Source organism: Aulonocara stuartgranti (assembly GCF_965226115.1).
Source record: "Aulonocara stuartgranti genome assembly, chromosome: 14".
Taxonomy (NCBI): domain Eukaryota; kingdom Metazoa; phylum Chordata; class Actinopteri; order Cichliformes; family Cichlidae; genus Aulonocara; species Aulonocara stuartgranti.
Genome location: NC_138950.1, coordinates 33,039,729 through 33,055,672, shown reverse-complemented (window position 1 = coordinate 33,055,672; position 15,944 = coordinate 33,039,729). Strand labels below are relative to the sequence as shown.

General features: G+C 41.6%; 1 protein-coding gene across 4 annotated transcripts in view; it reads left to right on the top strand.

The window, feature by feature from the left end:
- Window positions 1-8,572: 8,572 nt before the first annotated feature.
- LOC309687256 (SPRY domain-containing SOCS box protein 4-like) overlaps window positions 8,573-15,944 on the top strand; it is a 55,832-nt gene continuing 48,460 nt past the window's right edge. For 2 of the 4 annotated variants that reach the window (XM_082502084.1, XM_082502082.1), the window contains exon 1: window positions 8,573-8,920. The gene's annotated coding sequence lies outside the window, so the exon portion shown is untranslated. Of the gene's footprint in view, window positions 8,921-11,250; window positions 11,337-15,944 lie in introns of those variants that run through there. The other 2 variants (XM_082502085.1, XM_082502083.1) reach the window with 2 other exon arrangements.

The following is a 15,944-nucleotide window of genomic DNA, read 5'->3' as shown; positions in this document are numbered from 1 at the left end:
TTCTGCTGTCAGAGCATCTTTCTTAACTACTCTGAAATACAATTTTTGTTAAAAAATCTTATTTCCTCCCCTTAAAGCAAATATTGAAATCTTTCGCCTGCTCACGCCTCTAAAATGCATCACAATAACATAGTGTGTTGTCAGGATCTGTCAAATTAGTATTCTTCCTAGGATTAGCAAAAACATGAAACTATATTGGCAATATTTAGGTGTAATAAAGAGGCACTATCTTCTGTAGGTGGCTACATAAGATATTATACTGCAAAATGTATATAAATGGAAAGATGAGTGAATACCTAAAACTTAACGGGTAAACAACACTGTCAACAACAGGGTTAGATAAAATTATGTACAGTCACTGGTCACTTTATTAGGTACACCATATTACTGTTGGGTTGGCCTCCCTATTGCCTTCAGAAGTGTACGAATTCTTGGCAGAGATGAAATAAGGTGCTGGAAACATTCCTCAGAGATGTTGGTTTGTATTGAGGTAATGAAACAACGTCACACAGTCAATGTTGATTGGCCCAAAGGTGCTTTTTGGGTTTGAGATGTGGTGACTGTAAGGAAACTGTCAAGAAACCAGTTTGAGATGATCTGGACTTGTGGTGGACGGTGGATCACAGGGCTGGAAGCAGTCGTCAGAAGATGTGTACACTGTGGTAATAATAGGGTGACATGGTCAGCAAGAAACTATCCACCAGCAGCCTGAATCACTGACACAAGGGAGGCAAACTCTGACCCTACAACCAAGTGCTGCAACAAAAATCAAGACTCATCACACCAGGCTCTATGTGATTTGTAGCCTCAGTTTCCTATTGATGACTTTAGTTGTAACAAGTGCTTCTTTGAGTTGCTGTTTCCTTCCTATCAGCTTTAACCAGTCTGGTCATTCACCTTTGACCTCTGTAATCACCCAGAGAACTGCCACTTGCTGGATATTTTCTCTTTTTCCATTCTTTGTAAACCCTAGAGTTAGTGGTTTCTGAGCCACTCAGACCATCTTGTTTGGCACCAGCAGCCATGGTGCTAAGTACCATGGTTACTAAGAAGACAAATAATTTGTCTTCTTTCCCATTCTAGTGCTTAGTTTGAACTTAAGCAGGGTATCTCAACTTTGTCTACATGCCTAAATATATTGACTTGCTGCCATGTGATTGGCTAATTTAATATTTGCATTAACAAGCAACTAAACAGGCCTAACAATGTGGCTCGTGAGCATAAACAGAATAAGGCAGAAAGAGACCTAACACTGCACAGAAGAGCATTTAAGGTTAAAAAATGAATGGCCCAGGGGCCAGAATCAGCTTGCCAAAGTCTCCTGTCCAGCCCGCTGTGCTGCTTCCTGCACAACCAGAATTAAGGTTAAAGTGGCCCACGGTGTAAAATGACTTTGACATCCCTGATTTTAAACAAATATGTCCACTGTGTTTATAAACTGTGGTTTTCATTATTGTGAAACTTGTATTTGTACTTGTGTTTTTTCAATGTGTGTTATCATTATTTTTGCAAAGGACTTTTGTTAAATTCAATGATATTATTGTGAGAAAATGTAATAAGGTTCGTTACTTCATTCAAACCCCTGAATGTGGTAAGTTACAGCTAGCTCACTAACCTTAGCCTGCCTCCTTGTTAATGTCATTACAGGCAAAACACGTCCTGAGTGGATGTTTCTGTAGCCAACCAGACTCAGAAAAACGCTGACTGTAACTTGCATGCTTCAAAAGGCTGCACGATTTCATTCTGTAATTAAGGCTAAGAGGTATGAAATGATGATTCTCACACCACAAGCCAGCATACCTCCAGGCCCTCTCTGAGCTCCTGTGTGTGTGTGTGTGTGTGTGTGTGTGTGTGTGTGTGTGTGTGTGTGAGTGAGTGAGTGAGTGAGTGAGTGAGTGAGTGAGAGAGAGAGAGAGAGAAAGAAATGAGTTTGTGCTGATTAAATAGCAGGGCAAAATGTCAAGTCATTACATAACATATAAATCTAATTTAACATACTGCTATTAGACTCACAGCACCAGTGTACTGATATTATACTGTTTTCTTTTTTCATAAACATAAGTTTGGACACAATTATCAAAATAATGACTTTTATTCTGTTACAATTATTGGTGTAGCCTGATGATCTGTTTGACCTCTTATGTGATTTGGCACCAAACAGGCTGAAAACAGCATGTCGCTGTTTGAAGACATGAAGACATGACCGAGGAAGAAAGAAGTGAAGAGAGCAAGGAAAATGAAGGTGGTCCCTGGGCGTGATGGGAGAACGAGGAAAAGGCAGATTAAATGATGCTTGATGCTTTGTAAGGAAAATGCATTTGTGGGTTGAGCAGTAGTAATTCAATTCAATTCAATTTTATTTATATAGCGCCAAATCACAACAACAGTTGCCTCAAGGCGCTTTATATTGTACAGTAGATCCTACAATAATAGATACAGAGAAAAACCCAACAATCCCATGACCCCCTATGATCAAGCACTTTGGCGACAGTGGGAAGAAAAACTCCCTTTTAACAGGAAGAAACCTCCGGCAGAACCAGGCTCAGGGAGGGGCGGCCATCTGATGCGACCGGTTGGGGTGAGAGAAGGAAAACAGGCTAAAGACACAAACTCAGTAGAGTTGAGTTTACACATGAAAAACTTGCCGGATCTCCTCTGCCAATACCAAACAGCTTATTCTGCTATTGGCCCTTATTTGGTGTCAGTTATTGGATTGGATGATTGGAGTTTGATGAAACAAGACATTAGGAATTTAATCATTTATCCATTTAACAAACAAGGGCTTCAGTATCATGTGGAAGAACCATACACAGAGAGCCATACTGGTGTTCACTCTGTGTTGTAGCGTCCTGATGACACCGAGTTTATGCTCCAGTGGATGATGAGAGTCAAACCTTACATACTGATCTGTATACGTTGGTTTATGGTACACATCAACATTTAAATGTCACCCATTACTGATGGAAATCTCACAGTCTAAGAAGGCTAATCTGTCACTTTTTATATCCTCCCTGCTGAACTTGTGTTGGTCCACCGAGTTAATGTGATCAGTGAATTGTAGTAGTAGCAGTTCTGAGATTTGATTTTCACCGAGGTGTCATACCTGAACCAACGACTTAACAGAGCCCTCTTTTCCACTTCTTCCTTGTTCAAGTTGGCCACCATGGGTGAAACTGGGGAACCCATGGCACACCCACGTTTCTGACACAGTTCCAAGAGCCAACACACTTGGTCGGAGCTGAGAGTGGTCCTGTTGCTGAGGTTGGGGTGTAACATAGTACGAGATCATTGTTTCATCTCCCTCCATAATGCCATCTCTCACCTTCTCAACAAAATCCAAGCTGTTCTTGATGTGGTGTTTAGAGCTGCCTACCAACAGGTTGAGGGTCAAAGCCAGAAAATTTGAGATGTTATAGGTGACCAAGCTGATCATACAGACAATTGGTGTTAGAGGTACACCCTGTTTGTGTATCTTTGGTAAACCATACACAGTGAGTCTCATTTCAGGGGCTCATAAGTATTTTTGTCACTGAGCAGTGACAAAACTTAGCAAAACCATGCACCTAACCTTTTCTGCTGGAAGGATGATAATGTTGTGTCATTAGCGATATGAGCGCCTTCCTCTCCTCCATGCTGATTAATGATCAAGAAACTGACCTCACAGCCCATTGTTTGTCAGTGATGGTAGTTTCAGTCATTATGCAGATGTACTGTTTGGGAACACCTGCAGTCAGCTGAGAAGAAGTCACCTGGATTTGTGACGGAACATTTTTCCCACTAAAAACACTACATCCAGATGAGCAGAATCAACTTTTTGAGATTTCCTTTTGAGCATGAATCAAGACAGCGATCTTCTTTATGTTTTGTTAAAGCTAAAAAGGTGATTACAACTAAAATGGGTATTTGTGCTGTTAAAATGTGTCCATATGGAAACTATGGCTGGGGAGAAAAGGCCCTGCAAAAATGTTCTACTAGAAAGATTTATGCCATTTCTGTGTTTCAGTGGTCTGTTATCTGTGATTTAGTGAGTGGTTGATTTGCTTTTACTGCATGTTCTGTTCTGTTTGTTTGATATCAGTCAAATTTAATTGAATTTCATTTTATTTGGTCTCAACAGATTGTTGAAAGCACATTACCTTCCAGCAGGTGGCAGTGTCGCCTGCTTCTCTGCCCCATTTAACTCTCACTCAAAGACTCTCAAAGTCAAGCCAGTGGAGCAGATGACAGCCTGCTTCCATCCCATTGCTCAGTCCAAATGCTTGGAGACTGGGGAAGAAAACCCCAAATTTTAATTCTAATTGACACGTGAAATTTGCATTGACTTTTTTGCCAACTAAATCAGAATATAAATGAACTGTAAAAGACACAACAACGGATGAACAATGGTGTAGCTTTCAGCTGACAAACATTCTTCCCTAATTCACAGTTAATTCCCTTTGCTAAACAACGGGCATCGCATCATCATATTAGCTCTAGCAGGACCAGCCTGACTCACACACCACATGTATTTAGTTAGTGTCAGACTGAAAGGGACGAGTGTGTTCCTAAAACACGTTCCACAATCTGCCAGTGTTCTTGGAATAGTACAAAGGGCTTCAGGGTGTTGGTTGTGGCTCACTTGTAAATTGAGCACTGGGGACACACTGAAAAGCAACAGCTACGACAGAAAGTGATGGAGCCAGTAGGGCGTTATAACTGGTACCTTGTTTACCTCTAGAGTGGAAAGGAAAGGAGATTAGAAAGAGGCAGAAAGATGCTGTGATGGGAGCTTCGGGCAGATTACACAATGGATGGAGCAGAGGATAAGATATCTAGACTGCTGACCCTTCGTGTGGGTCAAGTTACAAAAACACATTCCCATAGTGTATTCTAGGAGCAACTTAGAACCTGTGTCTCCAGTAAAATAAATGCTAATAATTGACAAAGTTGTCCTGAAACAGGCTTCTTGTTATAAATTTGACTTGTCAAGCGATATTCAAGAAGAGAACTTGTAAATACCAAACACACCTCCTTTTGCAGCTCTCCCCTTACCCCACTATCACCAGCTTATGCACGTATTTCATATAGAACTGGCAGCTAGCTCAGCCAGATCCAAGTTCTCTGCTCACCAATTTTTACTTCTCACAAGGACCTTTTTAACTTTTTGTACTCACCCGATCAGATCATTAAAGAACTGAGTTTCCAAAGCTTAGACTGTACATTAAACATAGATATAAGCACTGCGATATTACCTACTGGTTTTAGACTCCACAACCTCAACAAAGGTGCTTTGGTCTCTGTTTTTTCTTTTCTTTCTTTTCTTTTTTGAAGGTAAAAGTGGGCATGTTTGGACAAGAAGGATTTGTGCTAACACTAGCAAGCTTGGTTAGCAGCTAATACTAGCAAACTTGGTTAGCAGCTAGCAGTAACAAGTTTGGTTAATTGTTTCATTCTAACCCTGAAATGCTACAATCTGGTAATTGGAAGCTGTCTGCCTGTTGCAGGTTTATATGAGGGTGAAGCACTAGGCTCCAGATTCAGACAAGCAATCCCCTCTCATCTTGCTTTAGATGTCTTCCACGGCTCATACTGTCAGTGAAAAAAACCACAACTCCGGCATATGGCTGACATGCACAAGGCATTATGCACACCACATTGCGTGCATGGATTAAAAAGGAAATGCATTTGCTCTCTGTCTCTAGCTCTTATTCTTCCCCGAGCACTTAAATCTTATATTGTTCCTGGATCTTAAAAGCCACCCAAAACTAACACTAAGTGTAGCTTTTTGCATCTTAGGCGCGACTGTCTGTGGCCTGAGAATCTCCAGCCATGCTTGTGGGTCTGTGCTGTAAGGTTGTTCTTAGGCTGCATTCTGGTCATGTACTTCAGGCCATAATTATGAGTTTTAGGGGGAAAACCATTGATATCAACTTCCGAGTTGCAATCCCAAGTTGGAAAAATAAGGGGCACAGAAGCATTTCCAGTTAGCTAACTGCAATGTCAACAGCAGAGGATTGCTGACAACGTGTCTGCACAGATACCAGTGCTCGCATTTCAGAATTAACCAATATTTATACTATCTGTATATGTCTGTCTATGAAACACATTTTTAAACCTGTATTGTGTTTTAACGGCCAGCAGAGGGAGAGGTCTCTAGTTTTCAAGCAATTGAGATTACTAAATTATTTGAATTCTTGGTTTACTACTGATTGATTAACTCAATAAATATTTTACTAATGGTTTTATGATCTTATTCACCAGTTTTGAGTGTTAATAAATCAAGAGTTTGGTTTGCCCTAGCCAGCGTATCATATCATACAGGTGTACATACAGTGCTTAGACCACCTGTATTTTTAAATGTTTTTTTTAATGATAATACTGTAATGTAATGTTTACATGCACGTACACACACACACACACACACACACACCTGTTGTTATCTGTTTAGATTTTTCAGGAAGAACTACTTATTTGGTGTCTGGAGCACCATAGACAGTACAGATTCATCCTGTGGGCAGCAAGACCCAGACAATTACACAATTACAGAGACAGTAATTCAGCCACAGCCTGTTGACTGTGGACTTAAAAGTCAGACTGGCAAGGTTAAATTTAGAGACATTTCTTTCTGTCTGAAACACACAAACACTTACATCACTGTATATGTGAATGTAAAGTGAAGGGAAATACAGCCAAACCAGAGCAAAGTACTTCCATTTATTTTCTCACAAGCAGCTATCCTCATGATGATTCTGTGACACCACTTCGGCTGTAGGGACACTGTCCAATTACGGTCGGCCACACAACCTGGTCCACAGAGGGATTAAAAAAACTCAGACACAATGAAGGTGTGACACATGAGGACTGGATAGAGACAGATAACCAGTGGGAATGGTAGGCAAAAAAGATTAGGATGGGTGTAGATGTTGGGAGGTAGAGAGACAGAGACGACATAATGAAAGGCAGTGAATGAAAACATCCCATGTAAAGTGTCTGTCAAAGGACTCGCAGAGGATTCGGTGTGTGCTTGGTGAGAAGAGCCATGGCAGCTTCTTCTGAAGTCAGCACTGAAGAGCAGGGAGACACACACACACACACACACACACACACACACACACACACACACACACACACACACACACACACACACACACACACACACACTCACTAACTTTCACAACTCTCACAGCCTCTTTCATAGACAATAGATACGCTCTTACACAAGAGTAGAAATTCACTGCTTGCACACTCACACAGCATGCAGCATGAGTCATGTTCGGTTGAAGTTGCTTCTGCCTCAAGTACATCAACTTTCTGACTTTATGAGTAACAGGCGTTTTACTGTCTAAGGTGACAGCTTGAAGATTGATAGGTAGATATTTTCATGCTTCTTTCAGGCTAAGTTAAGCACACCATCTCCTGACTCCAGCTTCATATGTAATAGACAGACACGAGGGGTGTTATTGATCCCATCAACTAACTTTTCTAGAAAGAAAATGAAGCGTGCTTACCAGACAATGTTGAATTATTCCCTTAATGACTCACTGCAGAGGAGCAAGGGGAAAAAATCAGCTGATTTTTATTGACTGACAGGCGAGTGATCTGGGCTGTGTTAAACCCATCAGCTTCAATTCTCTGGTCCTCTTCGGAATTGATTTGAGGCCAGCTGCTTAGGGAGCCAGTGGTCTACTTTCTACAATGAGCCTCATTTCATCCAAACCTTTATTACTCACAGAGGCTTACTTGCCCGTGTTTCCGTACGCTTTTAATACCGTTGCAGGTGAGATGAGCACAGCTGGAATTGGACTGGGATGATGGAGAGGGAGTTAATATTGATATGAACTGACATTAGGTGGAGTCACAGTGGTTACTGTGAGCACACACCACACCTAAATCCAAACAAACCAGTGTGATCGTCATTACCTGAACTGGTTTGGCTTTTGTGGCAAGGTGCATTAGAAGTGAGAAATAAGCTTGCTGAGCCATTAGTTTTGGATAAATCAACAGTTTTAGATAAATCCATAAACAATGTCAGCTTTAAGTTATTTATTTAAGTATGCAACATTAATCAAAGACAAAAAAGATCAGGAAATGTTCTATGGAATGGTTGGATTACATATTGTGTGTGTCACCAAGACATAGTCTCAATTATAGAAATATTTTCTTATATACTTTTTCATAACAAAAAGTAGAACCAGTGCTCCAAGTTCACGTTAATACACTGCAAAGGCACTGAGCCGTTGTGATTAAGCTCAGCGTAAAACTATGTAAGGCATGAAGTGGTCTCCACCCTGCCTCAGCTGTAAAAGCGAGAGTGTAACAGGAAGTGCGGAGAAGCCGACACACAAAATAAAAGCACACATGTAGACACCTTCAGGGAAAAAATAGCATTTGGCAACAAAAGCTCACAAAAACACTCCACGACGTCGTTCGGTGCGTGTTCTTATAACGCCATGCTTGTAGACTGGACACAAATTCGCTTTAAAAAAATGCCGTTTTTAAGTGAAGCGTTTCTCTTCGGGCGTCGTGACCGGAAACGCTTTGCTGGGCTGCTAGCTTAACGCTAGTCACCTTTTCTTGATCCCGACCCTCCAGCCAATCAGCGGCTGTCAGGGACACATGAACGGCGATAATATCCGCGGAACAGCCGCTGCAGGCAGGAGGAACAAAGAAAGCCGCTCGCTGTTCGTAAGGCGTCCTTTCACTTCGTCAACACGGACGTATACCGTGTTGGATTAGGTCTGTGTGGGTTTTTGTTTGTCTTTAGCGTAAAGTCATTACCGTAACTATTACATGTTATTCTACGTATTAATTCCGAGCAGTCGTTTTCACTGAGGAAAGAGGAAACTTGGCGTCGTGAGAGGTGGTTTAGTTTTTTCTTTCGTCGGGTCGGCTTTCTCGAAACCCTCCAGCTTTGGATGCGCTTGCCGGAGGTCTGTGTGTGGTAAGTTAGTTTTTCTTTTTCTATCAGTCAGAAACTACAGAGTCTGTAAAGGACGCTCGTCGCTTTGCATTGCGGGAAGCAGAAAACTCCTCGAACTCAAACTTTGCCTGTTTGATTTCTGAGGCTCGAGAAAGCGACGTTACCTTCTTCTCACGAACAGCCCGGAGACGGGAGCGTTCTCCCGAACTCACTAAATGTTCGGGTCTTGTTTTCGTGCTCCCCTCCTTGATGACAGACGACACAAAGAATAACTAAACTTAAAGGTATTTTCTGAGTATTTCGGCATAAGCTTTTTGAGAGCAGGTCGGTCATTGTTATGTTTAAGGCTAACTTGTTGAGCAGCTAGGACTGGCGCTTCAGCTGGCGTATATAGGCTTGGTATACTTATCTAAATGGCTTCGTAGGGAGTCAGTCGTGCCCGAATGCATTAAGATGACATTGCTGCAGCATTAAGTCAATCGACCTGTATTGTAGTTGACTAAAATGTGTCAACACCAAACTATTTTTTTTAATTTATTTCTTTGCCGTTTTAAAGGATCATGCATGAAACTAGTTTTCCTTGTGTTTATAAGCTGCTTAAAGGCACTTTTTAAGCACAGTTTTCACCACCTGAATGCCTGAGGTCTTGAGATGTTTTCACATGTGTGCTGCCTGATTGGTTTAATTTCGCTAGTTGGTGAACTTCTTTTCCTGAAACGGGCTGTTTTCCATGTGAGCAAACAAGGTAGGTAGCAGAGTGTGTTTCAACCAATAGCAGCTAGGCTGTTTGACTCCATTCAGTGGCCATTTAATCTTAAGCCTGCCTGCTATTCAAGGCTAAACGCCTAGCCTGTAACCACACCATCTGCTTTGCCCTCCAGGGTATTGTCAGGCTACTGTCCAGATCAAGTGTTATGGGAGATTTGTGTGGGTGGACCACAGCAGATGGTAAGATGGAGAGCATAGCTGGCTGATGTGGCAGCTAGGCAAACCATTGTGGTGGTTGGTTGGATCGTGTTTTTAGTTGTCAACAGTGTAATAAACAAAAGCCAGAATCTTTCAACAGGCAAGCACTTTCCACAGCTCCATCAGAGGCGGCACTGAACATGGTGTGAATGTTAACTAGCTTCCCATACAGTACAACGGCAAGCTTATCTTCTCCTAATAGAGGGGCTAATGACCCCTGCACTCCACTTCCAGCCATCTGGATTTCGACCCTGTGGCTATCATGACGTCAGCTCACCTCACTTTGACCATGCATAAATGTAAACATGGCGTTAGAAGTCAGCAGTTGAGTTCTGATTTATGTTTAGTTTATATTATGGGTCATCTTCAGTCATATAAAAGATAGTAGCCACTTCGTGCATTTAAAAAGCAGGGAATTGGTATTTCTTCAGCTTCTGGATTTTCATGGTTGATTAGAGTCCACTGACTGTGGGGTATGTGTGTGATAACAAACCGCCTCTGTGACATAGTTTAACCTGCTCAAGTAGACCTTACTTAATGATCAGTGATCTGGATTGATTTTTAGTGAGTGGGGTCTTTGGATGTGCATTTCCCCCATATAGGAATCTCACCAATTGGTGCTATGAGGTTCACGAATGCAACGTAATTGCTCATCACATACTAGTTTTGTAAAATCTTTATGATAAACTGATCATAAGGTTATGCCACTTAGATTGTGATAGATAAATGAATTTTCCACCTTCAGACTATACTGAATGTGTCTTTTGTTCACCAAGGTACCAACTACCGCCATTTATTTATCCACATCTAATGCAAGCCATAGATCGTTGTGACGTATGCAGAAGTGGTGCAGTAGACCCTTTCTGGCTCTTATTTACTGCTTTCCATCAATAATCTGCATATAACATAAAGACCATAAATTCTTCGGCGTAGCATTTCTGATATTTCTACAGTCTGAACCACGAGTTACACTTGGACAACTTTCTAAGGTTTGTCTGGATCCAAACATTGAAAGACTGAGCCCTAAAAATGGCAAGGTCATTTGGTGCAGCAGTTGGAGTCTCCAGTTATCTGATATACAGTTTGAACAGAGCATAAATTTTGCTTTACTGTCTCCTCCGGCTGTTACAAACCCTGTCCTGCCAATGTCTCTAAAAATGAGACTATCTGCTTTTTTGTTCAGGATGTGGACAGGAAATCTATTCTTAATATTTGTTGTGGGTTTTTTTTAAAATTTATTTTATTTTTTTTAAACAAACTCGCTTTGCTGCTAGGATGTTACCATTGAGACACCATGATTAGCTCTCCCTGTTATTTTAAAGTTTTTAACATAAAATGTGGTTTGGACAAACCCTTGTGCTTACGGATACTCGTTTACTTCACAGGGATCAAAGTGTACCCTAGTGGACTCGCGGATGTGGCAAGAATAAATCCCCTTTTCTATTGGACCTACTTGGATCAACTCGGCATGGTTCGCTATGGTTTTCAGGTTTTTCCATTAGGTCACAGTACCTGGTTCTTTTGTTAGTACCTGCTTGCCCGGGCTTCCAAGCGCTCCGAGTAGGTACTAAAATGTGATGTCTTAAGACTGCATGCCTGTGGTGTCACTTGATGAATTATGAGAGTGACTTATTCATAAAAACCACTTTTTTTTTCTTTTTTTTTTTTTAAAACCTGGCAACAAGGGAAAATGCAACAAAAAAACAATGCTGTGGTCACTGAGTCTGATAAAAAGCTCATACACCGAGCAGCAGGTATATTCTTGCCTAGACGTCCACCTTTGTTGTAGTGTTGCGGGACTCTCAGACGCGTTGCAATCGGAGTAGAGTTGTGGCGATCCAAGGTGAGTCGATCTGAGTAGGTACTAATGGAAAAGGGGCTTTAAATCCACTTGAGTCAGTCTGCACCAACAAGTGGAAATCTTCTGTGATGTGACTCTTTGCCAAAAGGGACTTGACTCGGTTGGTTGCCAGAAATATACTGGTTAACCTTGAGTTTAACCAGTATATTTCTGGTTAACTCAGGGTTTCCATAGGTGAGAGTGTGCTGTGGAGGGATTATCGGTCTCCCACTCCAGCATTTGTCTCCAGATCGCTCAGTGTCTCATGATCCACTTATACACAGGATAGCCGTCAGCTTTCTGGTCTCCCTGAGGCAGTCAGTCCCTTTGTGTAAACATCCTGTGGTGATGGCAGGCTTGCAGAGACTGGTGGTTGTCTTTGTGAGATGGACTCTATGGTCGGTGTCCAACTCATGTCTAATGTTAAAAGACCCTGTGTCCTCGATCACCATCAAGGACACAGGCTCGGGCTTTTTTTAATTTTTTTAATTTTTTTGTCTTTGTGTTTATTTCCTTTTTTAAATTTTCTTTTATATAATGTTCATATAGTATTAGAACGTTTGTTTTAAATAATTACAATATTCAAGAAAGTAATCGCAATTTCTGCCGTAAGGGAGCAGTTGTGCTAGTCAGGCAATCATAGATGGCGTCATTATCACAAGCTTATACAGAATGCTAAAATGTGCTTTGATGGTGGTTAGAATATCTGTATGGATGTCCCAAGTAAAATATAAATGTGGGACACGTGACAGAGCCTGGGATGACTGATGTGGATACTTTCCAATTCAAACATTGTCAGGAAAGAGCACTGTGCTGAAATAAAAACGCAACAGAAGGGTGTGTAACCCAATTTTCAAGCAGCACTTGCAATGCTCATAATTTTTTAATAAGTGAAAAAAATGGATTGAAACTGTTAGGAGACACTTTCCCTCCATAGACAAAAATTGAATACTGTCTCTAGAATTCCACTTTTATCTGTCTGGTTAATCCCTCCATCCCACGCTCACTTTAACAGAGACTTGCACTCGGTAGTAAAGATGTACACTCAGAGCCCAGGCTGTTTCAGCAGAGCAAGGCTGTAGTCAGTGTGTCTGATGCTGACTCAGTAGAATGTTAATGTTGTGAAATCCCATTAAGAGCAAGCCAGTGCTGAGCAGGGCCCAGCCTGGGCTTTATGGGACAGCAGGTCATTTTAAAAGGCCGGCAGTGTCCCTGTGTTTGCACTCTTGTAATAGGATCTAATTACTTACTGGGGCGATCGTGGCTCAAGAGTTGGGAGTTCGCCTTGTAATCGGAAGGTTGCCGGTTCGAGCCCCGGCTTGGACAGTCTCGTCGTTGTGTCCTTGGGCAAGACACTTCACCCGTTGCCTACTGGTGGTGGTCAGAGGGCCCGGTGGCGCCAGTGTCCGGCAGCCTCGCCTCTGTCAGTGCGCCCCAGGGTGGCTGTGGTTACAATGTAGCTTGCCATCACCAGTGTGTGAATGTGTGTGTGAATGGGTGGATGACTGGATATGTAAAGCGCTTTGGGGTCCTTAGGGACTAATAAAGCGCTATATAAAATACAGGCCATTTACCATTTACTTGAGTGGCTCACAGTAAATTGAACGGCTCTTTTAAATTGCTCCCACTCATGTTTAGTTGCTCTTAAAGGCAGTTTAGATGAGTTTTTTTTTTTTTTTTTTCTTTCTTAACAAGTGTTACTGATGGAGGATAACATTTTTCAGAGAGGCTTTAGTCCAAAGGGCAAATGCTGGATGGATTTGCCCTAAGGCTTTAGCCACTCTTGTTGGCTGGGGTTGGGGGTGGAGAAACAAATCCACCTATTGCTTTTGTTGCCCTGTCCTGATAAGGGTGATTGAACAGCAGGGACTGTATGCAAAGCAGCAACATTTCCCACCAGGTTCAGCTGTGACTACCACTGGCTTTCAGATGGGTCGTTTGTGGCCTTTGTCTGCTATTGAATAATAGTGTCCACCCAGTCTCTATCATGACACTGATAATAGACTGTATTGATGCAAAGCCTCTTCGTCTTTTAAGCAAAAGGTTTCCTTTAACATGCAAAACAATTGAGAAAACCCTGCTCATTGCATTCTTACTTCAGGCACTGAATGTATGACTAGAAGATCAGAATACTGCGTGCCACCTGGTGGTACCTGGTGCTATTTAGGGTTTTTTTTTTTTTTTTTTTTTTTTTTTTTTTTTTACCCAGCCCTCCAGGCACACCAAGGATTTTCTCAGCAGAGTGTGTAGAGGGAGCGACAAAATACCAGGGCTGTTTATCTTTCGCATCTAAGAAGGATGTGGTGTAAAGAGCTCCTCTTGGAGAAAGTTTCCACCTACGCTTCTGTACTTTTCACAGAAGCTGGGCACAGTGTGTGTATAGAAGTACAAACTCCTATGAATGAAAATTACTCTTGTAGAGCTGCACCCAAATGTTCAGCTACTTAGGATATCATGATCATCCTGTAGTCTCTATTTTCCTGTCTTGAAACGGTCTATGAGCCAAGCTTTCATTAGTTTCAGCTAGTGCTGGGCGATATGGAAAACATATTTATCACGATATGAATTATTTTATATCACGATATACCACCTGACCTTTGGTCATCGGGAAAGTACGCAGTCTGTAAACAGCGAGCGCAGAGGGTGCAGTCTTTGTTAATGAAATGGATGGTTACGCTCATGTAGGGCTGCGTATCTCTGCTCATCCATAGGTCAGTCGTCAAGGCATAATGCACGACACTGCAAACATCCTTCTCTACTTTGGCCCGGCATGCGTCATACAAGCGAGGCAACTTTACTGAAGTGCTTACGTACCTCGGATCATGGACTTTGACGAGGTCACGAAAGCTGTCCTTCTCAACTACATAAACGGGGATCATGCCTTTACAAATGTAACGCGAGATGGCTCCTGTGGTTTGTTTATGGCGCTGGGACGTTTTCTCACAAGGGCCTTGTGTGAAAGACTGTATCTTCGGCTGGCTATAGTTTTTCTTTTCCCAACTTGCTGCAAAGAAACGGCATGTGCATCAAAAAAAAACTATTTCCAACAGTGTAACACTAGTTGCAACTGATTACTTCCAAAAAAAGTATTTATTTTGCTATTAAGCAGTAAGATCTTAAGTTTGCCTGCATGTGTCTTGATCTGTGGATCACTTTCAATAGTTGACTGCAGCTCTTTTGTTGCTAACACTGCGACTACAGTCTCCTGAGGCATTCAAGCCCCATTTGGCTCTCTTTGCCTTTGCAGGCAAAGGGAAACCAACTGTGGTGTAGGAAGGCTGTAAAATGCCCTGTGAGATGGGCTTTAGGGTCAGGAACGCCCCCAAACTTGGCAACTCATTCCATCCCTCCTGTTTTTAACTCATTCACTGCCATTGACGTCTATAGCCGTCAATTGCAGTGAATGAGTCAATGGGTTTAACTCATTCACTGCCAATGGCTGGCAGTGAATGAGTTAATTTGAATTGCATTTAAAGTGCTCCTGTCTGTGATCTCTTTTCATATGTGCATGATTTCCAAATAATCAAGATTCCATTATTGATATAGAGATGCAAAACTACCAGATTTATCTGATTGACCCCACTTACCTGTCTGTAGCAGTATATGCGGTCTGTGCTGTCTCTCTTTAACTGCTGCATGCAAAACAGTGTACCCAAACCGCTGGGTCAGCACAAGGCCACAGTCCACATACACAGCCTCAGTGAATCATCTCACCTCGGATAACGTATTATGCAATGGTGTGTTTGTGTATGTTGGTACAAGAAGTGCAGACGTACACAGCAGCCTAGGGCTGCTCGATTATGGCAAAAATGATAATCACGATTATTTTCACTGAAACTGAGATCACGATTATTTGACGATATTTATTTAACCCTTTAAGACCTACTATAGAACCAAGTCCACCAGAGCTTATATTATTTTTTTTACATGCTGTAGTGCCATTTGTGGGAGCATTTCAAGTTGCTATACATCAATACAACTGTTATAGCCCATATTTTAATAATATGTATGCATTAAGTCCATAGTAATTACATAAATTGCAAAAAAGTGCAATAAGCTAAAAAAAATTGAAAATCGCTTTTGTTTTGTTTACATATATTTCTACTTGGAGAAATTTAAGAGGTTTATCCCTCAAAACTTTAAATACAATAAAGTTGCAAAAAAAATAGTTTCCCACCACAGGAAATTTATTTTGAGTGTCTTCATAGTTTTATTTTGGAGATACAGCAATTTTTATAT